Source organism: Palaemon carinicauda, chromosome 1 (assembly GCF_036898095.1).
Source record: "Palaemon carinicauda isolate YSFRI2023 chromosome 1, ASM3689809v2, whole genome shotgun sequence".
Classification (NCBI taxonomy): Eukaryota; Metazoa; Arthropoda; class Malacostraca; order Decapoda; family Palaemonidae; genus Palaemon; species Palaemon carinicauda.
In genome coordinates, this window is record NC_090725.1 from 90,401,773 (window position 1) to 90,427,920 (window position 26,148).

At 41.2% G+C, this 26,148-nt stretch overlaps 1 protein-coding gene across 1 annotated transcript in view; it reads right to left on the minus strand.

Moving 5' to 3' along the window:
- Ttc7 (tetratricopeptide repeat domain 7) overlaps nucleotides 1-26,148 on the minus strand; it is a 631,216-nt gene that overhangs the window by 415,413 nt on the left and 189,655 nt on the right. The window lies entirely within an intron of this gene.

Genomic DNA, 26,148 nt, shown 5'->3' on the forward strand with positions numbered 1-26,148 from the left:
CAATTAGACATGATACATAAACAAAAGGGAAAGTCAACAGGTATGAATAATGTTAATACAGCTTGGTAAGCAAAATGCAGTAAAGCATACAATCATAGATATAAATAATTAACATAACAAAGGAAGATCAGCTCGGGGATTTCAAAAACAAGTGAAATCAAAATAATTCGTGAAATCGATCAATTGAATAATAAATAATACATCATGGTAAATAAAACAGGTAGGAACAACAGGTAAGCCAGGCAGGAGGGAAAGAGGACAGAGCAAGACTTTGTGATTAGGACTCAGTACCCTCGGGAGGAACTACATTCCCCGCAGCTACTGTGGCAAATCCAAGAGCTTCTAAAGGTTTTAGGTAGTGGTGCTTGAAAACTTTAGGGGACTTCCAACCGGTATATTTTGAGAGCTCATCAAATTTCATATGGTGGAAAAAATTAATTGAGGTAGCCACAGCTCGAATATCATGGACATGTGGGAATGATTCAGGATTAGCTTGTTTAATAAAATAAAGAATTTGTTGCCTGATTCCCTTAAAGGTAATAGTTCCTCCGTGCTCTAATAAATAAGGACCCTGTGGTTGTATTGGAAGTTCTACTTAAGTAGGATTTCAGGGTGGTAACTGGACACAGGGATGGATCCCTAGGAAGTGGAACAATCTTCCAAGGGGACCACCTGTTCTGGGGATCCTCATTTTTAGCCAGGAACACTTTGTTAGGGGAGAAGGACCTCACCGGAAGGGAGAAACTCTATGTTACCTGGGTCTCTAGATAAAGCTGACAATTCCGAGAATCTGGAGCCAGAGGCGAGGCTCAAAAGGAAAAGTGACTTTCTTAATAATGCCATATGGTTACAGGATTCATTTGGAGTGTCAGAGGCCAGCTTAAGAACATCGTTTAAAAACCAGGAAACTGCGCTAGGGCGAGTGGAAGGTTTTAGCCTGGCACAAGCTTTCGGAATGGATGAGAAATATGAATCCGTTAAATCAATGCCAAAACCAATATGGAAGATCTTTTTCAAGGCTGACTTAATTGTAGTAATGGTACTGGCTGCCAGACCTGATTCGAAGAGGGTCCGGAAGAATGTCACAGTTAGGTTCATTGTCATTTTCTCAACCTGGGAATCTCTCAAGAACTTAGCTAATTTCTTGACAGCTGAGTCATATTGACGGAGAGTAGATTCCCTTTTGTCGGATTCCAGGAAAATAGTATTCGAAGGATCGATGCTCGCACCTCGTTGGGCTGCGAACTTCATGAAGTCCATAAAGTTAGGGCATTCAGAATCCTTGAGGAAGCGAAAACATTGCGAGTTTGTACTGTCTGTGTGAGCACCGGATTGGGAATCCGGCGGGGGCTGAGACCTAGCACTAGCAACAAGGGGAACCAATTGCTCTTGGGCCAGTTGGGGGCTACGAGAGCCACTCGACATTTGAAGGATCTGAGTTTGTGCAAAACTTTCAGCAGGAGATTCACCGGAGGAAACAGATAAATCTTCTTCCAGGTATTCCAATCTAGAATCCTAGAGTCCGTGGCATAAGCCTGAGGGTCCAGGTTGGGGGCTACGTAACAATTTAGTTTGCGAATGAATGAATGATTTAAAGTTTTCAGGCATCCTGACATCTAAGGTCATTGACGCCGGTAACATTTAATTTATGTATACAAAAATAAAAAATGAAATAAAATAAAAAATTAAAGAGTATTCAATTAAAATCATAAAAATTGAATGTCATAAAAGTTAAATATTTTTCAGAAGACCTGCTTCTGAAAGAAATCTAAAAATGCCACTTGCATGGTAGGACACATCATTTCCAAGAATCTTGGCAAGGATGAACCTGCCACCCTCACCTCGAGCCTCAAACAAATATCTATTCCGCAAGTTGTTATAATTGGGGCATTCGGTCAACAAATGCCTTACTGTTAGAGGTACTAAACAGTTGTCACAATACGGTTGGTGTTGGCCCTTCACCAGAAACTCATGTGTCAACCGAGTGTGACCAATACGGAGACGACAAAGAGACGTCTCCCATTTTCGGGGCATCATATTATACCTCCAAGGATATATGTCATTTGTTAATTCCCTCATTTTATTGCTATCTTGACTATCCCATTGCTGTTGCCATTTATTGCAAACCAATTTCTTGATGTCAGGTAAGAAATCATTACAGGGAATGGGATACCTTCTTGGCAGCAACTCGGATGCAGCCTCCTTAGCCAGTGAATCTGCCTTCTCATTCCCGGACACACCTACATGTGCTGGAACCCAACAAAATTGAACTGTTATACCTCTCCGTCCAATAAGGAAGAGCCATTCTAAAATCTTTAAAACTAGAGGGTTATTAGAATTAAAAACTTCCATAGCTTGAAGGACACTCCTTGCATCACTAAAAATTGTAAAATTACCCTCCTTCTCCAACGCTATTTTCTCAATAGCGGTTAATATGCCATACAGTTCGGCAGTAAATATGGAAGCGGTCAGAGGAAGTGCACCTCTACAATTAAAACCATTACTGTGTACTCCAAATCCAATGCCAGCATCAGATTTGGAGCCATCAGTATAGATAAAAGTTGATCCTCTATGTTCTTTAACATGTTCATTAAAAAGAGACCTGGCTTCTAGGTCTGACATATTCTTCTTATCTCCAATAAAATATTTACAAAAAGATATCTCTGGCAACTTCCATGGAGGCGTTAATGATACCTTGAATGGAAGTACCTTATTTCTAATTATATCCAGATTATTTAATAATCGTTTCACCCGAAAGCCATAAGGTTGAGGAGATTTTGGGTGCAACTCAAAGTATGATGCGTGTCTTACAAGGCTTGCAGTCTGAAAGGCTAGAGAGTTAGGGAGTCTTTGCAATCTAAACCAATACCGAAGAATGGAAGACATTCGGTAAAGGTCTAGAGGTAACTCTCCAGCATCAACAAGGAGACTTGGGATAGGCGAGGTTTTAAAAGCTCCAGTAGACAATCTAATACCTGCATTATGTATCGAGTCTAATATTTTTAACCGGCTTGGGGTGGCTGAAGAATATACCTCACAACCATAACTAATTTTGGAAAAAATCAAGGCCTTGTATAATTTTAAAATAGTATTGCGGTCTGCCCCCCATGATGTATGGGACAATACTTTTAAGATATTCAGAGCTTCAACACATTTAGCTTTTAGCGCTTTTAGGTGAGAAACCCATGTAAGTCTACAGTCAAATATCAAACCTAAAAATTTGGTTTCCGGTACACATGGTATCCGTTGACCTTTAATGTATATATCCGGGTCTGGATGTACTCCCCGGATACGACAAAAATGGACAATTGTAGTTTTACTTGTCGAGAACTTAAATCCATTCATGTCAGCCCACTGGATAATTTTATCAATAGAGAGTTGGATTTTTCTCTCAACCATTGCCATTCTAGTGCCAGCAAATGATATTGAGAGATCATCCACAAATCATGTTGAGAGAACATCCTGGGGAATGGCTGAGGATATCCCATTAATTGCTAGTGCAAAAAGGGTTACACTCAGCACACTACCCTAAGGAACTCCTTCTTCCTGGCTCTTACTCTCTGATAGAGTTTCCCCCACTCTCACTTGAAAAACTCTACGTGAAAGAAATGCCTGAATAAATAGTGGCAGCTCTCCTCTCAATCCCAATTCATGAATGGTTTTAAGAATACCATATCTCCATGTGGTATCATATGCCTTTTCAAGGTAAAAAAATACTGTAACATGGTGCTGTTTGGAAGCAAAGGCTTCACAAATAGAAGACTCAAGTCGTATCAACACATCAGTCGTTGAGTGCATTTTTCGGAATCCACATTGAATCGGTGATAAAATACCTTTCTTTTCAAGGTACCATATCAGCCTTGCATTGACCATCTTCTCCATGATTTTACATAAACAAGATGTCAATGCAATAGGACGATAGTTTGCTGCTAAAAACTTGTCTTTACCGGGTTTTAAAAAGGCTAAAATAATGGCTAGTTCCCAAACACTTGGGTAACTATGATCATGCCATATTCTATCAATAATGCTTAAAATAAATAGCTTTGTATTAAAATGTACATGTTTAATCATTGCATATGAAATTCCATCGGGTCCAGGGGCTGTATCGTTGCAATGAGCAAGTGCGGAATCAAATTCTCTTTCAGTGAAAGGAGAATTATACGACTCTTCCCTTCTTGTTGCAAAATTTAAAATTTTCTTTTCTTCAGTGCTCCTATACTGGTGACCAGGGGCTCCTTCACACTTGCTGGATACATTTGAAAAATGATTAGCCAGGGCATTGCTAACTTCATTTGCTTCAGTTACATACTGGCCATTCACCTTCAACACTGGTGGTGGGTTGGGGGTGAATTTGCCAGCTATCTTTTTTACTTTCCTCCACACAGAAGATGGTGGTGTTCTACTGTTAATGGAGGAAACAAAAGACATCCATGACTGGCGCCTTGCTTCTTTCATGGCACGACGGAACTGTGCTCTACATTTCTTGTACATAGTTAAATTCTCATCAGTTCTGCGTCTACGCAATCGTGTTAGAGATCTTCTTGTGGCTCTGTGGAGTGCAGTTAGTTCAGAAGACCACCACGGGACTGGTCGTCGTTTGAATAACCCTGTTGTTTTGGGAATTGAATTGACTCCTGCTGTATGAAGAGTTTCATTCAGTAGGTCTATGGCATCATCAACACTTTCAAACTGTTCTGCTCTCCCTTCAATTTCACTTAGCTCACAAAATTTAACCCAGTCTGCCTTGTCTAGATTCCAACGTGGCGATCTTTGCAAAGGCGAACCCTTGTTGGTGTTTATAATGATTGGTGCATGATCACTAGTATGCCAATCATCTAATGTCCTCCAATCAAAATCAAGAAGGCAGTTAGAGCTTGCAATTGAAAGGTCAATGCATGACAAAGTACCTGTCTGAACATGAAAGTGTGGGGGCTCTCCTGTATTAAGGAGTCCCACATCCTCATTCTCCACAATTGATGAGATAATATTGCCCCTTGTGTTGGCCAAAACATCACCCCATAAAGGATGTCTACCATTCATATCTCCCAGTAAGAGAAAAGGTTGAGGGAGTTGTTGAATGACCTCTGCTAAATCATCATATAAAATATTATCATTTGGAGGTAAGTACAGAGAGCATATTGTATATTTTCTCCCTATACCAATTTGTACAACAACTGCCTGCAGGGTTGTACGTATAGATATAGGTATTTGGGGAACATCTCGACGAATGTACATGAGACTTCCGCCATGGCTCCCTACTCCGTGATCATAAGGTGTCCTATAACTAATATATTCGCGAGGACAAGGGGTATTAGCATCAAGCTTGCTCTCCTGGAGACATACAATTATGGGGGAATGCTCGTGAATTAAGAGCTTAAGTTCTTCATATTTGGCCCTCAAACCCTGACAATTCCATTGCAAAATTGAGGAAAAAACTATGGATTATTTCGGGAAGACATCTTGGATGAGGTCTTCCCATTAGCAGTTTTTAATTTAACATTATTACCAGTAGGTTTCTTCAGAGATGGTCTTGTTATGTTGGGTTTTACGTTGGTGTTTTTCTTTGTATCTTTTTTATCTATTTGTTGAGGGGGATGGTGGACCTCAACTTGAATTTCTGATTTATTTAAATTATCTTCTGGTTGATCGGCAACATCAACAGACAAAACATCATATTTATTTGATGTCATAATTCTAGTATTTCTTATGGAAGGGGGTGAGAGAGATGGAGGTCTCTCTCTTTTACGATGAGTAGGTTGTGAGTTACCAGGTTTTTGTACCTTCCCCACTACAGGTACACCTGATAACTTGGTGTCAGGTGGAATCTCCATTAAATCAGGCAAGGATATGGCCTAGGAGAGGTTAGTACTATCCTTTGTAATAGGGGACAAAGGTTTGATAGTGGTGGGCAATGATAAATCTTTAGGAGATGTTCTTGTCTTATGCAGCACTTTATCAATAGATGGTGAATTCCTTTTTCGAGAACTACCTACAGTAGTAGGTGGGTGAGATGATTCCCGAGGAACTTTTTCTCCTGTTTTTAATGTCTTTGCATAAGTATTAGATTTATTTAATAATCTCTTGGCATGCCCCACGCTTACATGTTCAATAATTGATTTATTGAGGGCAGCCTCTTCTAACTTATAAAACTGGCAGCTCCTATCATTAGATTTATGATTAGAGTTGCAGTTTAAGCACCTTGCCTCAAATGTACATTCCCCATGGTAAATATCGGCGCAAGTATTACAAATTCTTTCACTATTGCAAACTTTGGAGGGATGTCCAAATTTAAAGCAATTATAACATTGCAGTGGCTTTTGCTTAAAAGGTTGAACTCTGATCCTTTCGTTTTCTATGTCTATGTGGAAAGGTACATCGGCATCCTGGAAAGTAAGAACAATCATTGATGTTCCAGGTACTTTATGTACTTTCCACACTGATAGAGGACACATAGCCAATATCTCCTCTTCAGTAAATTCATACAGATCCCTATTAAAAACCACTCCCCTTCCATAGCTAAAGTTTAGATGGGGTTTGATGTCCAATTTTATATCATCATTTACTGTCTTCAAATTGGACAGTATAACAGACTGTGTGTATGACTTGGCCTTTATCAAGTAACTTTTCTTACCAAATCGAGATATATCTCCTGGTGCGATCGTACCTACCTTCCTCTGAAGAAATTTGCAGTCCTCTGAAGAAATTTGCAGATCTTGAAATAATTTTCCGTACCTCCTACAGATTGAGCAAGAAGCCACATTGGTGGTTTTGGCTTTCTTTGGGATGGCATATCTGCCTCTATATCTTTATCAGCCCAGTCTGCTGGTCTGTAGACATCCAGATCTTTAGGTGCCCCATCAAACAGAGCACCCTTAACACTCATATTACCTACTTTAATATCAACAATATTACGGCTTGCATTAAATGCTTCCTCATGACAGTTAAATGATAACCAAGAATCCCAATTATCATCTTGAAGTTTCATTCTAATTTCTTTTATTAATCCGTAACACTCAAATATTTTATGTAGCACATCATAATTAGCTTCTAATGGGATTTGGGTAATGTGCAGGACATTCAGTTTTCCTGTGTTGCCCAAATTACCCTTTTTTCGAGTATTTAAAGAATAGTCCTTTTTAGTTCCTACGTCGTCAACGGAGTTTTCTTTAAATGAATTGCCAGAGGTCGTCAATAGTGCCGGGGGCGAGTCAGCATATCCAGGGGAGGTGGGGTCATTCTCACAAGAATCCATCATAAAAAAGAAGAGAGAAGAGTGATTTTTTGAAGTTTGATTTACCTGCTTGAGAACATTAAGGCATCACATGTTGGGAAGGAAATTTACACTCTCCACTACCGGCACAGTGAGAGTATACTTCCCAGATGGTCCACTCCATACCCTACCCGAAGGATAGCATCAAAACAGATATAGAGGCACAGGTGTAAGCTGAACCCGCCTGTTAGGACTGAGACCAAGAAACTATGGAATCATCCTCCCCATATCTGTAATGACGGGCTTCCGGCCAAAAGCCGAGAGTCCTACCCCAAGCGTTGGATCCCCCTGGATTCCGAAGACCCAACACTTGAGAATAGTCCCGCCAAAAAGGTCCAAACCATCTTCGGGATGGCTGAGATCATCCAATACTCTCACATATAGCTTTGAGCACAAACACCTCCCAACCGCGACACCTTTCCCATTCATCAAAGCAGGCAGCAATACCGGATGTAGAAACATCATCCCAAGTGGCAATAACGGATGTAGAAACATCCATGCCATAAAAAGTGAGAAAAAAAAAATAATAATAAACACATATATGTAAATATATACACATATTCATATGGGAAATTTTACTCATAGGGTTGGGACAGCAACATGGAGGAAAGTTTATAATATTAGGAGAAGGTTGAAGCAATATAAAGAGGAAGAAAAAGATAATTAAGAGAGAAATTTAGATTCGAACTGGGGGAGCAATTTCCCCAAGTTCGAGAGCCCTCTTGCCCGTCACCAAGTTTCAGCACGGGAATAGAATGCCGTGCTGAAGCTCAGTGACTTCATCAAGGCATTCTCTCATTAAGAGGGATCTAGTTTGCGATTGAATTCCGTCGCAAACAGATCCACCTGGAGACCCGGGACTTGAGATAGTATCCACTGGAAAGATCGATTGTCTAGTGACCATTCCGACTCTAGCGGAGTCGTCCGGGAAAGGGAGTCCGCTACCACATTCCGGACTCCTGCTAGATGGACTGCTGACAGGTGCCACTTGTGCATTGCCGCCATGGAGAAAATCTGCAACATGACGTGGTTTATTTGGGCTGATCTGGAGCCTCCTCTGTTGAGGCAGTGAACTATGACTGCACTGTCGAGAACCAGTCTGATATGGAGATTCCTGGCTGGATTGAGACGTTTTAAAGTGAGGAAGACTGCCATGGCCTCGAGGACGTTGATGTGCATGTGTCGGAAGACTGATGACCATAACCCTTGGACTTTCTTGCTTTCAGAGTAACCTCCCCACCCTGTTAAGGAGGCGTCTGTGTGGACGACGAGTTCCGGGACCGGATGTTGTAAGGGAACCGACTTGGAGAGATTCTTGACCTTCGTCCAAGGCTGTAGACTTTTCTTCAGGAGTGGGGGAAGGCGGGCACGTCTGTCGCGGCGTTTTGCGGTTGCTCTGGATCTCCACACTCTGTTTATGTCCTTGAGTTTGGACCTTAGGACGATGTCTGTCACGGAGGCGAACTGCAAGGAACCTAGGATCCTCTCTTGGTTCCTTCTGGAGGTCAACTTCTCCCTGAGAAATTGTCTCATCTTCCTCGCAATCTCCTTCCTTTTGGCTTTGGGGAGGCACAGCGTATGGGAGCATAGGTCCCATTGTAGTCCCAGCCATTGAAACTTGGTCTCCGGGACCAGGCGGGATTTTCCGAAGTTGACTTGGAATCCCAGTTGACGAAGGAAGGTGAGGACTTTGTTCGTTGCTACGCGGGAATTCTGGGCATTGTCTGACCAGATTAGCCAATCGTCTAGATAGGCCACTACCTGTATTCCCTGAGTGCGAAGCTCTTGAATGACTGTCTCTTGCTAGTTTGGTGAAGATTCTGGGTGTCACGTTGAGCCCGAACGGTACCACTCTGAATGCGTAGGCTTGTTTGCCTAGCTTGAAGCCCAGAAAAGGACGAAAATGCCTTGCTATTGGAACGTGATAGTAGGCATCGGTAAGATCGATGGAGGTGGTGACGGCCCCACGGGGAAGTAAGGTCCGCACCTGCGAGACGGTAAGCATACGGAATTTGTCGCAACGAATGAAGGAATTTAAGCGAGACAGGTCCAGGATTACCCTTCGTTTGTCTGAGCCTTTCTTTGGCACGCTGAACAAGCGCCCTTGAAATCTTAAGCGACGTATGCTTTGGATCGCATTCTTTTGTAGCAGATCTGTCGTGAAGGAACATAGTTCTTCTGTTGGCAATTGGTAAAAGCTGTTCGGTGGAGAAGGTCCCTGTATCCAGCTCCACCCTAGTCCTTTGGAGATAATGCTGGAAGCCCAATCGCTGAACTTCCAACGGTCTCGAAAAAGGTACAGTCCCCCTCCTACCTGCGTTGTCTCATTGGGTGGAGGATGATTTGCCTCCTCTGCTTCCACGGGTAGACTTTCCCCAGTGGTAACCCCTTCCGCTACCTCGGGCGCGAAAGGCACCCCTGGCACCTCTGTGACGCTGGTAGCCACGGAAGGAGGTCTGAGCCTCATAAATGGGGTTAAAGGCGGGGGAGGAGGACGTGGAGGCGATTTGAGACTGAGGGACCAGGACATATGGCTCTTGCTGCTGGCCCTTTGATGTAGAAGGCTGGGGGCCTTGGGGAGCCGTTTGAACCCTGAATTGGGAAGAGTGGAAAGGCCTCAGTCTTTTCCTACCTCGGATTGGGGTACCAGTCGGCTCATATCTCCTCTTTGGGACGAGGCCCCACCTAACTTTGAGGCTTTGGTTGGCCCTAGCTGCCTCACTAAGGACCGAGTTAACCAAATCCTCCGGGAAAAGATCCGGGCCCCAGACCGGAGCTTTGATGAGCTTATCAGGCTCGTGCCTAATGGTGGCTTCAGAGAGGACGTGTCATCGACAACAGGTCCTGGCGCTTGCAAAATCATAGGCGTCAGCCATGAAGTCTTGCAGTAACGACTTAGTGAGGGCCTTAAGGAGGTCCTCCTCGTTGTAAGTGGCAACGGCCAACTCGGAAAGGGTGACCGAATTGAGAGATCTGCCGAATCTGCACCTAGAATCAAATTCTAATTTAAGTAGAGACTCTGGGAGTTTGGGAAGCCGTTCGCTGAACTGCGTCGAGGCACAGTCCGGGCTCAACTTACCTACTGAAAAGGTAGCTGGGGCATTCCGCCAACATTCATTGTCCCCCGGAAAGAGGAGGGAGGTTAAGTCGGTCTCCCTGAGTTGTGGTAAAGGCTTCTCATCTTTGATAGCCTGGAAGACCGACTCCAGAATCTTGGTCGCACATGGTGTAGGGGTTTGGTCGTCGGCCACAAACATAGTGTACGAACTCTTGTGGGCCGTAATCATGGTGTTCAAACATTGCCACTCATGGAACAGGCGAACCAAGACAGACTGTGCCTGTTCTTTAGGAAAAATGGCAGTTTCCTTTGGAACCTTATCTAAACGGATCAGAGCTTCTTCTGTGAGGCGAGCGTAGCCGGGGAAGGGGAATTCAAGACCCGGCGGGTAGAATTCGTAGTCAGTAAGAGGCCGTGTACCGAAACCCTCGATTGACAGCATACCCTACGAAAAGGGGGCATACAATGCTAACCTCCAAGGGTTATTCTTATTGAAAGGAGGAAGCTTGGAGGCGTCGGGAATGGGGTACTGCTGTTGAGGAGGTGGTAGCCCCGAACTCATGAGGCCTAGGACTAGGCTCTTCACAGAAGCTATCCTCTCGTGTGATTGCTTCATATGAGACGATAGTATCGACTCAAAACGAGCAAACAGTTTGTCAGAAAATTCCTGCATGTTAAATGATCCCGCCTGGGGGGGAACAGGCGCCGGAACAGAGACTACCTCTTGAGAGGTTGAGGGCACATCAATTGGGTCTTCAGAAACTCTGGTGGAGGAGGATTTAGCCTCCGAGGGCGACGATCTCGAAGGGTTGTGGACTTGGGAAGATTTGTGGGTTCTAAATAAAGACTTGTGAGGAGCCTTCACTTTGGGTGGAACGGGTCGGGAGCTGAGATCAGTCCCGGTTGCCTCAGGAAAACCGCGAAAGGAAGATTGGTCCGAAGTAGAAGATTGATTGATTGATTGAAAGTTTTCTGGCATCCTGACATCTAAGGTCATTGACGCCGATACCATTTACTGTATATGAAAATTAAAAGAGAATTCGATTAAAACCATAAAAATTAAGAAGTCATTAAAATAGTTAAATAGTTTTCAGAAGACCTGCTTCTGAAATAAATCTAAAAATTCCGCTCGCATAGTAAGACACATCATGTCCAAGAATCTTGGCAAGGATAAACCTGCCATCCTCACCTCGAGCCTCAAACAGATATCTATTTCTTAAGTTAGTAAAATTAGGGCATTCGGTCAACAAATGCCTCACTGTTAAAGGTACTAAGCAGTCCTCGCAATACGGTTGGTGTTGGCCCTTCAGCAGAAACTCGTGTGTCAACCGTGTGTGACCAATACGGAGATGACAAAGAGTCGTCTCCCATTTTCGGGGAATCATGTTATACCTCCAAGGTGATATGATATTTGTTACTTCCCTCATTTTATTGCCGTCTTGACTGTCCCAGTGCTGTTGCCATTTATCACAAACCAATTTCTTGATGTAAGGTAGGAGATCGTTACATGGAATGGGATACCTCCTTGGTAGCAACTCGGATGCCGCATTCTTCGCCAGTAAATCTGCCTTCTCATTCCCAGACACACCTACATGTGCTGGAACCCAACAAAATCGAACAGTTATACCTTTCCGTCCAATAATAAAAAGCCATTCTAAAATCTTTAAAACTAGAGGGTTACTAGAATTAAAAACTTCTAAAGCTTGAAGAACACTCCTTGCATCACTAAAAATTGTAAAATTACCCTCCTTTTCCAAAGCTATTTTCTCAATAGCGGTTAATATGCCATACAGTTCGGCAGTAAATATGGAAGCTGTTAGAGGAAGTGCACCTCTACAATTAAAATCATTACTATGTACTCCAAATCCAACGCCAGCATCAGATTTGGAGCCATCAGTATATATAAAAGTCGATCCCCTATGTTCTTCGACATGTTCCATAAAAAGAGACCTGGATTCTAAGTCAGTCATATTCTTCTTAACTCCAATAAAGTATTTACAAAAAGATATGTCAGGTAATTTCCATGGAGGCGTTGATGATACCTTGAATGGAAGTACCTTATTTCTAATTATATCCAGACTATTTAAAAATCGTTTCACCCGAAAGCCATAAGGTTGAGGAGATTTTGGGTGCAACTCAAAGTATGATGCGTGTCTTACAAGGCTTGCAGTCTGAAAGGCTAGAGAGCTAGGGAGTCTTTGCAATCTAAACCAATACCGAAGAATGGAAGACATTCGGTAAAGGTCTAGAGGTAACTCTCCAGCATCAACAAGGAGACTTGGGATAGGCGAGGTTTTAAAAGCTCCAGTAGATAATCTAATACCTGCATGATGTATCGAGTCTAATATTTTTAACCGGCTTGGGGTGGCTGAAGAATATACCTCACAACCATAACTAATTTTGGAAAAAATCAAGGCCTTGTATAATTTTAAAATAGTATTGCGGTCTGCCCCCCATGATGTATGGGACAATACTTTTAAGATATTAAGAGCTTCAACACATTTAGCTTTTAGCGCTTTTAGGTGAGAAACCCATGTAAGTCTACAGTCAAATATCAAACCTAAAAATTTGGTTTCCGATACACATGGTATCCGTTGACCTTTAATGTATATATCCGGGTCTGGATGTACTCCCCGGATACGACAAAAATGGACAATGGTAGTTTTACTTGTCGAGAACTTAAATCCATTCATGTCAGCCCACTGGATAATTTTATCAATAGAGAGTTGGATTTTTCTCTCAACCATTGCCATTCTAGTGCCAGCAAATGATATTGAGAGATCATCCACAAATAGTGTTGAGAGAACATCCTGGGGAATGGCTGAGGATATCCCATTAATTGCTAGTGCAAAAAGGGTTACACTCAGCACACTACCCTGAGGAACTCCTTCTTCCTGGCACTTACTCTCTGATAGAGTTTCCCCCACTCTCACTTGAAAAACTCTACGTGAAAGAAATGCCTGAATAAATAGTGGCAGCTCTCCTCTCAATCCCAATTCATGAATGGTTTTAAGAATACCATATCTCCATGTGGTATCATATGCCTTTTCAAGGTCAAAAAATACTGTAACATGGTGCTGTTTGGAAGCAAAGGCTTCACAAATAGATGACTCAAGTCGTATCAACACATCAGTCGTTGAGTGCATTTTTCGGAATCCACATTGAATCGGTGATAAAATACCTTTCTTTTCAAGGTACCATATCAGCCTTGCATTGACCATCTTCTCCATGATTTTACATAAACAAGATGTCAATGCAATAGGACGATAGTTTGCTGCTAAAAACTTGTCTTTACCGGGTTTTAAAAAGGCTAAAATAATGGCTAGTTCCCAAACACTTGGGTAGCTATGATCATGCCATATTCTATTAATAATGCTTAAAATAAATAGCTTTGTATTAAAATGTACATGTTTAATCATTGCATATGGAATTCCATCGGGTCCAGGGGCTGTATCGTTGCAATGAGCAAGTGCGGAATCAAATTCTCTTTCAGTGAAAGGAGAATTATACGACTCTTCCCTTCTTGTTGCAAAATTTAAAATTTTCTTTTCTTCAGTGCTCCTATACTGGTGACCAGGGGCTCCTTCACACTTGCTGGATACATTTGAAAAATGATTAGCCAGGGCATTGCTAACTTCATTTGCTTCAGTTACATACTGGCCATTCACCTTCAACACTGGTGGTGGGTTGGGGGTGAATTTGCCAGCTATCTTTTTTACTTTCCTCCACACAGAAGATGGTGGTGTTCTACTGTTAATGGAGGAAACAAAAGACATCCATGACTGGCGCCTTGCTTCTTTCATGGCACGACGGAACTGTGCTCTACATTTCTTGTACATTATTAAATTCTCATCAGTTCTGCGTCTACGCAATCGTGTTAGAGATCTTCTTGTGGCTCTGTGGAGTGCAGTTAGTTCTGAAGACCACCACGGGACTGGTCGTCGTTTGAATAACCCTGTTGTTTTGGGAATTGAATTGACTCCTGCTGTATGAAGAGTTCCATTCAGTAGGTCTATGGCATCATCAACACTTTCAAACTGTTCTGCTCTCCCTTCGATTTCACTTAGCTCACAAAATTTAACCCAGTCTGCCTTGTCTAGATTCCAACGTGGCGATCTTTGCAAAGGCGGACCCTTGTTGGTGTTTATAATGATTGGTGCATGATCACTAGTATGCCAATCATCTAATGTCCTCCAATCAAAATCAAGAAGGCAGTTAGAGCTTGCAATTGAAAGGTCAATGCATGACAAAGTACCTGTCTGAACATGGAAGTGTGTGGGCTCTCCTGTATTAAGGAGTCCCACATCCTCATTCTCCACAATTGATGAGATAATATTGCCCCTTGTGTTGGCCAAAACATCACCCCATAAAGGATGTCTACCATTCATATCTCCCAGTAAGAGAAAAGGTTGAGGGAGTTGTTGAATGACCTCTGCTAAATCATCATATAAAATATTATCATTTGGAGGTAAGTACAGAGAGCATATTGTATATTTTCTCCCTATATCAATTTGTACAACAACTGCCTGCAGGGTTGTACGTATAGACATGGGTATTTGGGGAACATCTCGACGAATGTACATGAGACTTCCGCCATGGCTCCCTGCTTGTTGATTATATGGTGTTCTATAGCTAACATACTCTCGAGGACTAGGAGTGTTAGAATCAAGCATACTTTCCTGTAGACATACAATTATGGGGGAATGCTCATGAATTAGGAGCTTAAGTTCTTCATATTTCGCCCTCAAACCCTGACAGTTCCATTGCAAAATGGAGGAGAAAACTATGGATTATTTCTGGAAGACATCTTGGATGAGGTCTTCCCATTAGCAGTTTTTAATGTAACATTATTACCAGTATGTTTCTTCAGAGGTGGTCTTGTTATGTTGGGTTTAACGTTGGTGTTTTTCTTTGTATTCTTTTTATCTATTTGTTGAGGTGGATGGTGGACCTCAACTTGAATTTCTGATTTATTCAGTCCATCTTCTGGTTCATTAGAAACATCAACAGACAAAACATCAAATTTATTTGATGTCATAACCTTAACGTTTCTAATGGAGGGTGGAGAGAGAGATGGAGGTCTCTCTCTTTTGCGATTAATAGATGGTGGGATTCGAGGTTTTTGCACCTCTCCCACAACAGGTGCATCAGGTAAGTTAGTCTTAAGTGGAACCTCCATCAGATCAGGCAAGGACATGGCCTGAGAGAGGTTTGTATTACTTTTTGTAATGGCGGCTGAAGGCTGTACAGCAATGGGCAATGACCTAGTGTTAATACACCGTGGTAAAGCCTCAGGAGGTGATAAGGTTACCTCGTTATTTGACATTTTGTCAGATAGTATACTTTTTTTTGAGCTATTGGCAGTGCTAGGTTGGTTTGATTTTAATGCCTTAGCATATGTATTTGATTTATTTAATAGTCTTTTGGCATGGGTCACACTTATGTGTTCTAAGTTTGATTTGTTGAGGGCAGCTTCCTCCAACTTATATAGCTCGCAAATCTTGTCTGTGGATTTGTGATTCGAGCTGCAATTTAAACACCTGGCTCCAAGTGCACACTCTCCATGGTAAGATTTGGAGCAAATACCACACATCTTCTCATTTTTGCAAACTTTGGACGGGTGCCCAAATTTAAAACAATTAAAGCATTGCAATGGCTTCTGCTTGAAGGGTCTTACTTTAATCCTTTCGTTCTCGATAATAATATTAAAAGGTACATCAGCATCCTGGAACGTAAGGATTATCATTGATGTACCTGGGACTTTATGAACTTTCCAAACATTTAATGGACACATGGCCAGTATCTCCTCCTCTGTAAAATCATATAGGTCTCTGTTAAAAACTACGCCCCTTCCGTAGCTAAAATTTAGGTGGGGTTTGACATTTAACTTAATGTCATCATTATTTATTTTCATATTGGACAATATTACCGACTGTGTACTGGATTTGGCATGGATAAGGAAACTATTTTTTCCGAAACGAGATATATCGCCTGGTGCAATAGTTCCTACTTTTTTCTGAATCAATTTGCATATTTTAAAATAATTCCCTGTAACCCCCTTTGATTCAGCTATAAGCCACATCGGTGGTTTTGGATTTCTCTGGGAGGGCATGACTAAATCTGTGCCTTTTTCCAACCAATCGGCAGGCCTGTACACATCTAAATCTTTTGGTACCTTATCGCAGAGAGCAGCCGCGACATTCAAGTTATTAATTTTAATATTATTCAAATTACTTATTGCACTAAATGCTTCGTCATAACTACTATAAGATATCCATGAATCCCAAGTTTCAGCTTCAAGTTTCATCCTTATTTCTTTTATGCATCCATAGCATTCAAATGCTTTACATAGATCATCATAATTTGTTTCTATTGAAATTTGTGTAACATGGAGGATTCGAAGTTTCCTCGTGTTACCCAAATTACTCGATTTAGAAATATCAGTAGAATGGTCCTTTCCCGTTCCGAGGTCATCAACAGAGCTATCCCTTATCACATTAGCAGAGGTCGTCAACAGTGCCGGGGGAGAGTCAGCGTATCCAGGGGATGGGGGTTCGTTCCTTAAAGAATCCATTATAGTAAAGAGAGGGAAAAAGAGTTAGTTTGATGTACCTGCTCGAGAATGTTAGGCCATCACGCGTCGGAAAGGAAATTTGCACTCTCTACTATCGGCACAATGAGAGTATACTTCCCAGATGGTCCACTCCATACCCTACCCGAAGGATAGCATCAAAACAGATATAGAGGCACAGGTGTAAGCTGAACCCGCCTGTTAGGACTGAGACCAAGAAATTATGGAATCATCCTCCCCATATCTATAATGACGGGCTTCCGGCCAAAAGCCGAGAGTCCTACCCCAAGCATTGGATCCCCCTGTATTCCGAAGACCCAACACTTGAGAATAGTTCCGCCAAAAAGGTCCAAACCATCTTCGGGATGGCTGAAATCATCCAATACTCTCATATATAGCTTTGAATGCAAACACCTCCCAACCGCGATACCTCCTCCCACTCATCAAAGCAGGCAGCAATAAAGGATGTATGAACATCCCCGCCGGGGCTACAATGGATGTGAAAACATCCAAGCCATAGGAGAAAAGAAAAAAAAAAAATAAATAAATATATATGTACATAATATATACACACATATAATGAGGGAAATTTTTCTCATAGAGTTTGGAAAGCAAGACTAAAGAAAGTTTGTGAAATTAGGATAAGGTTGAAGTAGTATTGAGAAAAAGAAAAAGGTAAAAGAGAGAAATTTAGATTCGAACTGGGGAGCAATTTCCCGAAGTTCGAGAGCCCTCTTGCCCGTCACCAAGATTCAGCACGGGAATGAAATGCCGTGCTGAAGCTCAATGACTTCATCAAGGCATTCTCTCATTAAGAGGGCCGAAGTAGAAGAGAAAGCCAGGCTAGGGAGAGGAATCCCAGCCCGGGAACCACCTGACTCACCTACGTCCCTACCTGCGTCGGGATCATCCAGAGCCATGGGCTCCACATCAAGGTCGAGGGTAGCGACGTCCTCAGTTAGGGTGGCGCCCGTCTCCCCTTGGTCCGGGGCCAGAAAAAGAGAAGCATGCTCTCGATGATCGGGTCCGCTAGCGCTTTGGGGACCGCAGCTGATGTTTTAGCATTGGGGTAGAAGAGGGAACACCATTCCTCAGAAAGGACATATGGCTGTCTGGCCTTCACGTTGCGGGCGAACCCGCCAACCCAGATCTTGAGGGTAGCTCGGGCTGTTTCCATTTCAAGCTGGGTGCTCTGAAAGAGAACAGACTATTAGTGAGTGATAAAAGTGCCAAAGAAAAACTAAGCAGCCCAAGGGCTTCGTAGGCACATATAAGGCATGCAGGGAGTCCATATGACTGTGGCCTTACAGTACAATATAATAAAAGAGGACATTAAAATGTGACTCCCCATAAATATGTAATAAAGTAACTGCACTCACCGATTCAGATGTTAGAGTGGAAACCAATTTGTAGCAGACAGGACAGTTGTCCGGATGCCAAACAGCTAGGTCATCCACTTGAAGAGAGCAGTGAGCGTGCGAACGACACACATTATGGCCGCAGGGTTGGTGGAGAACAGCGACACATGCCGTCATCGCACAGCGGACAGTCTGTAAGATAAAAGATACATGAGCATCTTAAAGGAAAGCAATTAGGGGCCGAATGTCCCAGTGCTTAAATATTATAAAAGTTACTATCATGATATAAAAGTTGAATATATATAGCTGTAATTATCCCGAATGAAAGCAAAGGAAGGGCAACGGGGCCCGAATGCTGTAACTCTATATATATATATATATATATATATATATATATATATATATATATATATATATATATATATATTCAACCCATGATAAAACTATCCATATAAGTGCCTAACATATGAATGAAGGCAAATAGGGGACCCTGGGGGGTCCGGGGGTTATAAGTCATATATCAAATAAATGATAAAAATTATTCATATATAATGCCTTAATAATTGAATGAAGGCAAATTAGGGGACCCACCAGGGGACTCCGGTGTTTAAAAAATCAAATAACAGCTTTACTTGATTATAAAATTATTAAATAAAATTAAATTAATGAATTAAATTAAGTCAAACCTTATTCGTGATCATATCATGGAAGGCAAGGTCGAGAACTAGGATCGTATATAATAGATAAAAGTGACTAAAATATAAAGGGAATCCAAGTAATAATGAATAACGTTGGCTCCGGGGCTCAACTAAAAAACTCATGGAAGACAAGGTCGAGAACTAGGAGCGTATATAATAGATAAAAGTGACTAAAATATAACGGGAATCCAAGTAATAATGAATAACGTTGGCTCCAGGGCTCAACTAAAAAACTCGACCGAATGGTAATGAATAAAAGCTACTCCCGGGGATCCCGTAATGGAAGTCTTTAAACATATATATATATATATCTATATGAGGTCCGTGAGGTGCGTGACAGAGGGGGGGGGGATCTTAAAAGGGTCCGTGAAGTGTGGGACCAAGCGGGAGAAGCCCGTACACAACTTAATATTAAATAACATAACAAGGTACCACGGAACGAGTCGAGACTCCCCGCCGATCGTCGGCCAAACGAGCGACGGAAAGAAACGACTGCGACCGGGTAGAGTAGTGGGGAAACGTAATGTACGTTAATGAATAATAATAGAATGCCTCACAGAACAACGGGAAACTGCCCGTGCAAGGCGGATGCCCCCGGGAGGAGAACATAGGCGCTTATAAGATATCGGCGGGAGGAGGCTAGGAGTAGGTAGGTTACAAGACGATATCAGGTATACCAACCTGCCAGACCCACGAGTGATATGATCACGTGGAAAGGTTAAAAACACTATAAAAAACATAACACATGGTAAATAAGAGAGGAAGGCATGCTGGATGATAATAACAAAAATAAAATTAGCTATAAATCAATCGTAAAACAAACGAGGGCGCGAACAAGAGACAGAAAAGAACAAGCCTGATGGCGCTAGGAGTAGGCAGGGCTACTAACAGAACACAGGGTCAGTGAAGTGCTAACAAAATGAAAACTAAATTGTAATAACTGACTCATGAAAGCCCCTCGAACTAATGCAATCATACGAATGACGTTAAAATAGTAAGCGAGTCCGTGGCGTGCGAACGTAAATAAGCTAAGATATGATATGTGGAAAAGAACGCCGATGGCGATCAGGCATGCCAACCTCCAATATACGCACATGAATATGAAATAACTGTTATCATAAAACAGGACAATATAAAATTGATACGGTGTGTGAACCGTGGAGATCCATAAAGTTCACAACGAGAAACAATCAGTATGGAGGACTAATTGAAAATCGTTAGAACGAACGAGAGAGAGAGAGGAAGGAGCCTGTACCGAGGGAGACCCAGCAAGGTCGTGAATAAAAACTGAATAATATAAACAAAAACGGACAAGGCCCCCTCCAAAATCTCAAAACTCATAGCTCTGGTACTTAACTTAGATGTAGTGACAGTGGAGTCGGACATCTTGAGGTAAATCCAGAGAAAAACAGCGAAATTTACACACAACACAAAGAATTGTTAACAAACTGCGTGCTATAAAAGGAGTGACGTCACTGGCGTGGGTTGGTTAGTAGTAGTACGAGGTTGAACGGCGCCTCGCTGTTCGGGGATTTTGACAGGAGACATCTAAATGGTGCGAGGCCTCTGGTTGTGATTTATCGCACCCCAGTATTATATCGACACCTTATACAGGTGAGCGAGCTGGGTTCAACCTGGCATTCCCATGCAATTTTTTCTCTGGTAATATATAGCATTTATATACCTTAGAAATAGTGCTATAGGAGCATTTGACTGGGCGACACGGGTCGGAGCCCAGAAATAGATTTTTCCTACGTCAGAATCCCTTATATATACACATATATATACATATACACATATATATTCACACATACACACTCATGTATATATATATATATATATATATATATATATATATATATATATATATATATATATATATATATATATATATATATATATATATATATATATATATATATATATATATATATATATATATATATATATATATATGCGTAAAAATCAATTGAAAACGTGATGCTCAGATGCAGAAGAACCACAGGGAAAATGAAAATACAGTGGTACCTCTACATACGAATTTAATCCATTCCACAACCGACTTCGGGTGTAGAAAATGTTCGGATGTAAAAACGAATTTTCCCATAAGAATACATTGAAATAGGATTAATCCGTGGTTGAGCCCAAAAACCTATGATAACTCCTTAATAAATTACTACACATAATTACACATGACAATATGCACTCTAAATTAGATAATAGACATGTAAAAAAGAATAATTATCAAGAAATAATAAATAAGAAACGGGTTTTTAGCGTCACTTTACCTCAGAAAGTCCATCGCAGATGTCGGTCTTGTTACGCAGAAAGGAGACGGACGGGCAGCCAGGAGGTAGAGAGGGTGACTACGATAAACGTACACTACCGTAACTTATTCTAACTTACACTAAGTGAACTTTAACCTAACTTAGCTTATTTATTATTTTTTATTTTTATATTTATTTTTTTTTTACATTCTCTTTTTTTTTGATGATTAATTTTAATCACTTTCACTCTCTACACTTAAAATTGATTGAATTTTTTTCTCTTCACTCTTTGCCATTTTCTTTGAACCACTTCCTTCCTCTTCATCACGAGTTCACTTCGTAGTTTTTAAACGAAGCTATTGATAGAAAGTTGCTTGGTAAGGCTTTTCAGAATGTTTCGAAAATGAGTTAGGCAAACATCATCGAACTGCGCAACTACACGACAAACCTGCAATTTTTTTGGATGGTATTTGTCAATGAAGTCGACCACGTCTTGATATTTTCCTAACATCTCTTTTATTTGCGCCGAACCTAACACATGTTCTACCTCCTCAATCCCTTCCTCATCATCACTCATGTGCTCAGACATAGCATGGAGTTCCTTGAGCTCCTCTGTAGTAAGTTCATCGTGATGTTCGGCGACGAGTTCCGTGATGTCATCTGCGTCAACCTCCAGACCCATGGACTTGCCAAGGGAGACGATTTCCTCTACGTCTTCTGCTGCACCCACCACGGGATCAGGTTTGGGGTCAAAACCCTTGAAATCTCGGGAAGAAACTGCATCAGGCCACAGCTTCTTCCAGGCAGAATTGAGGGTTCGTCGAGTTAATCCCCCCCAGGCCTGATCTATGATCTTCAAGCAGTGCACGATGTTAAAGTGGCTTTTCCAAAATTCACGCAAAGTTAAGTTTGTGCTTTGCGTGACATTAAAGCACTGCTTGAATAGGTGCTTGGTGTAGAGCTTCTTGAAGTTCGAGATGACTTGCTGGTCCATGGGCTGAAGGATAGAGGTGGTATTCGGTGGAAGATACAGCACCTTTATGAACTTGAATTCTTCGAAGATATCATCTTCAAGTCGGGGGGGGGGGGGGGGGTGAGCGGGTGCATTGTCAAGGCATAGCAGGCACTTTAATGGCAATTTCTGCTCATGAAGATACTTCTTCACAGAAGGACCGAAAACTTGTTTAACCCATAGGACAAAGAACTGCCTAGTGACACAAGCCTTCGAGTTAGATCGCCAGAAAACATGAAGCTGGTCTTTATCCACATTCTGTGCCTTAAAGGCCCTAGGGTTCTCCGAATGGTAAACCAGTAAGGGCTTGACTTTAAAGTCCCCGCTAGCGTTGGCACATAGGGCAAGAGTCAACCGATCCTTCATTGGCTTATGCCCAGGCAATTTCTTCTCTTCGGCGGTGATATAGGTTCGACTGGGCATCTTCTTCCAAAACAGCCCGGTTTCATCACAATTGAACACCTGCTGCTCTACGTAGCCTTCTTCCTGCACGGTCCTTTCAAAGCTTTTCACAAAGTCAGCTGCAGCCTTTGTGTCCGCACTAGCAGCCTCTCCTTGGCGAACAACTGAATGAATCCTGGACCGTTTCTTAAATTTTTCAAACCAGCCACGAGATGCCTTGAAATCGTCTGAGGAAGGTTCGGTTGAACACTCCCCAGCATCACCCCCAGAGCTCGCCTCCTTCAAGTCAGTGAAGATGGCGTGCGCCTTCTCGCAGATGATAGTTTCGGTGATGGTGTCGCCAACAATCTCTCTGTCCTTGATCCAGATTAGCAGAAGTCGTTCCATCTCTTCTATGACAGGGCTACGACGTTTTGAAATGATGGTGATCCCCTTAGAAGGTTTCACTGCTTTAATAGCTTCCTTCTATTTCAGGATTGTCGAGAACGTCGACATATTACGGCCATTTTGTTTAGCAAGTTCACTCACGCGGACGCCACGCTCATGTTTTTCAATAATTTCTTGCTTTACTTCTAAAGAAAGCATTTCCTTCTTCCTTTTCTCACCACTACCACTACCACTTGCGAAACTAAGCCTTTTAGGACCCATGCTTTACGTAAAAAACCGTAAAAGGAGGTACGTAAAAAATCACGATTAAAATACAGTTAATAGCAGAACGCACAGGGCACAACCACACAAAGCCGATGAGAACAGAGGAATGACCCAAGCCACGCTAATTGAGGGTCCCTCCGAGGTCGAAGTGCTGCCCTCTATCGGCGGAAATAAAAAAATACATCCGGCGCTATGAGTACCATCTACGCGTACGGGTATTGTTTACTTCGGGTGTCGAAAAAAAATTCAGGTGTAGAGTAGGAACGTGTTCGAATTGTACTTTGCGTGTCGAAAAATCGGATACAACCGGTACGACGAAAATTGCTTACTTCGTGTGTCGAAATAAAATTCGGGTGTAGAGTCGAAAAATTGCTCGAATTTTACTTCGGATGTTGGAAAATTCAGATGTAGATACGTTCGAGTGTAGAGGTTCCACTGTACGTAATACTATACGATTAAGTCCTGACTACTTTCGTGATACTTCTTCAGAGGACTGATTTATTGAGAGAGGTTTCTTTACATTTTATAGGGAAAGTAAACGTACGAACATACATATAGAGGCTTACAGAACAATGACACTCCCATACCAGCTACCTGGGCCCATACCAGCTACCTGGCGCAGGTAGCTGGTATGGGAGTGTCATTGTTCTGTAAGCCTCTATATGTATGTTCGTAAGTTCACTTTCCCGATAAAATGTAAAGAAACCTCTCTCAATAAATCAGTCCTCTGAAGGATTATCACGAAACTAGTCAGGACTTAATCGTATATTTCATATTTTCATTTTCCCTATGGTTCTTCTGTATATATATATATATATACAGTATATATACTGTGTATATATATATATATATATATAAATATATATAAATATATATATATAAATATATTATATATAAATATATATATATATATATATAAATACATATACATAAATATATATAGGCCTATATATATACATACACACACATATATATATTATATATATATAAATACATATATATATATATACACATACATTATATAATATATATATATATATATATATATATAAAGGGTCTTTAGAATCAGAGTTAAGTGAAAGTTTGAAAAAAGCAAATCAGACAAAGACAAGGTTAAGTAACATTTGGAAATCAAATCGTCTGAAATTACATATAAAAATCAGACTCTACATCAGTTTAGTGAGATTGGTGTTACTATATGGACACGAGTCATGGTATGACAATGAAACAATCTCCAATAGATTTCGTAGATTTGAGAACAAAGCCCTCAGAAGGATATTGGGAGTTAAATGGCAGGATAGGATTAGAAATGAAACCATAAAAGATTACTTGAGTGCCATGTGTGGATGAGATTATGATAAGGGGTAGATAGAGATAGTTTGGTCATGCTCTTCCCACTCCCCAAGAGAGATTAGTTCATCAAATGTTAAACTGGGTGCCACAAGGCACTAGAAGAGTTGGAAGACCCGGGCCTACATGCCTAGACTATGACGCATGAAGTAGGAGATGCTAAATGGAGAAGTATTGAAAAAGGCTCAAGATAGAGACAACTGGCGAAATCTAACCGAGGCCCTTTGTGTCAATAGGTGTAGGAGGAGATGCTGATGACGTATGTATGTATGTATGTATATGTATGTGTATATATATAAAATTATATATATATATATATATATATATATATATATTATTATTATTACTTGCTAAGCTACAACCCTAGTTGGAAAAGCACGATGCTATAAGCCCAGGGGCTCATACAGGGAAAATATCCCAGTGAGGAAAGCAAAAAAAGAAAAAGAAAATATTTTAAGAGTAACAACTTCAAAATAAATATTGCCTATATAAACAATATAAACTTTAACAAAACAAGAGGAAGAGAGATTAAATAGAATAGTGTGCCCGAGTGTACCCTCAAGCAAGAGAACTCTAACCCAGACAGTGGAAGACCATGGTACAAAGGCTATGACACTACCCAAGACTAGAGAACAATGGTTTGATTTTGGAGTGCCCTTCTCCTAGAAGAGCTGCTTACCATAGGTTAAGTGTCTCTTCTACCCTTAGCAAGAGGAAAGTGGCCACTGAACAATTACAGTGCAGTAACCCCATGGGTGAAGAAGAATTGTTTGGTAATCTCAGTGTTGTCAGGTGTATGAGGACCGAGAATATGTAAAATATAGGCCAGACTATTCGGTGTATGTGTAGGCAAAGGGAAAATGAACCGTAACCAGAGAGAATGATCCAATGTAGTACTGTCTGGTAAGTCAATAAATGCCATAACTTTTCAGTGGAAGTATCCCAATGGGTGGCTGGTGCCTTGATCAACCTACTACCTACTATATATATATATATATATATATGTATATATATATATATATATATATGTACATATATATATACACACATTTCTTTACACATTTCTTTCTGATCACACTCAGTGGCATTTCCAAACATATAATTACTTGGTGTTTCCCCAACCATCGGGTAGGGGAGGAAGACTGTAGTCTACCCCAGTGATAGGGGTTGGAGTTAGGAAAGGGGGAGAGGTTGAATCTGCATGTGTGTGTGCACATCTATCTAAACATTTAGCGGTCACTTTTGGCGGGTTGCATGCATTAGCTTTACTGTATATACTGTATATTAACTCTAATAAATAAAAAAATAAAGAGTAAATATAAGATAAAAAATAAATTACAAGATAAAAATAAATTATAAGGTAAAAATCTGGGAGAAATGGAAATCTATATCTTACCTATAAAATCCAGGATTCTTAAAAACTTTAAAACCTTAAAAATAGAGAAACAGAATCCAATAAAACGTCTGACAAACTTTTCTTGGGAAACATGACAAATTTGTATTTTTCTCTA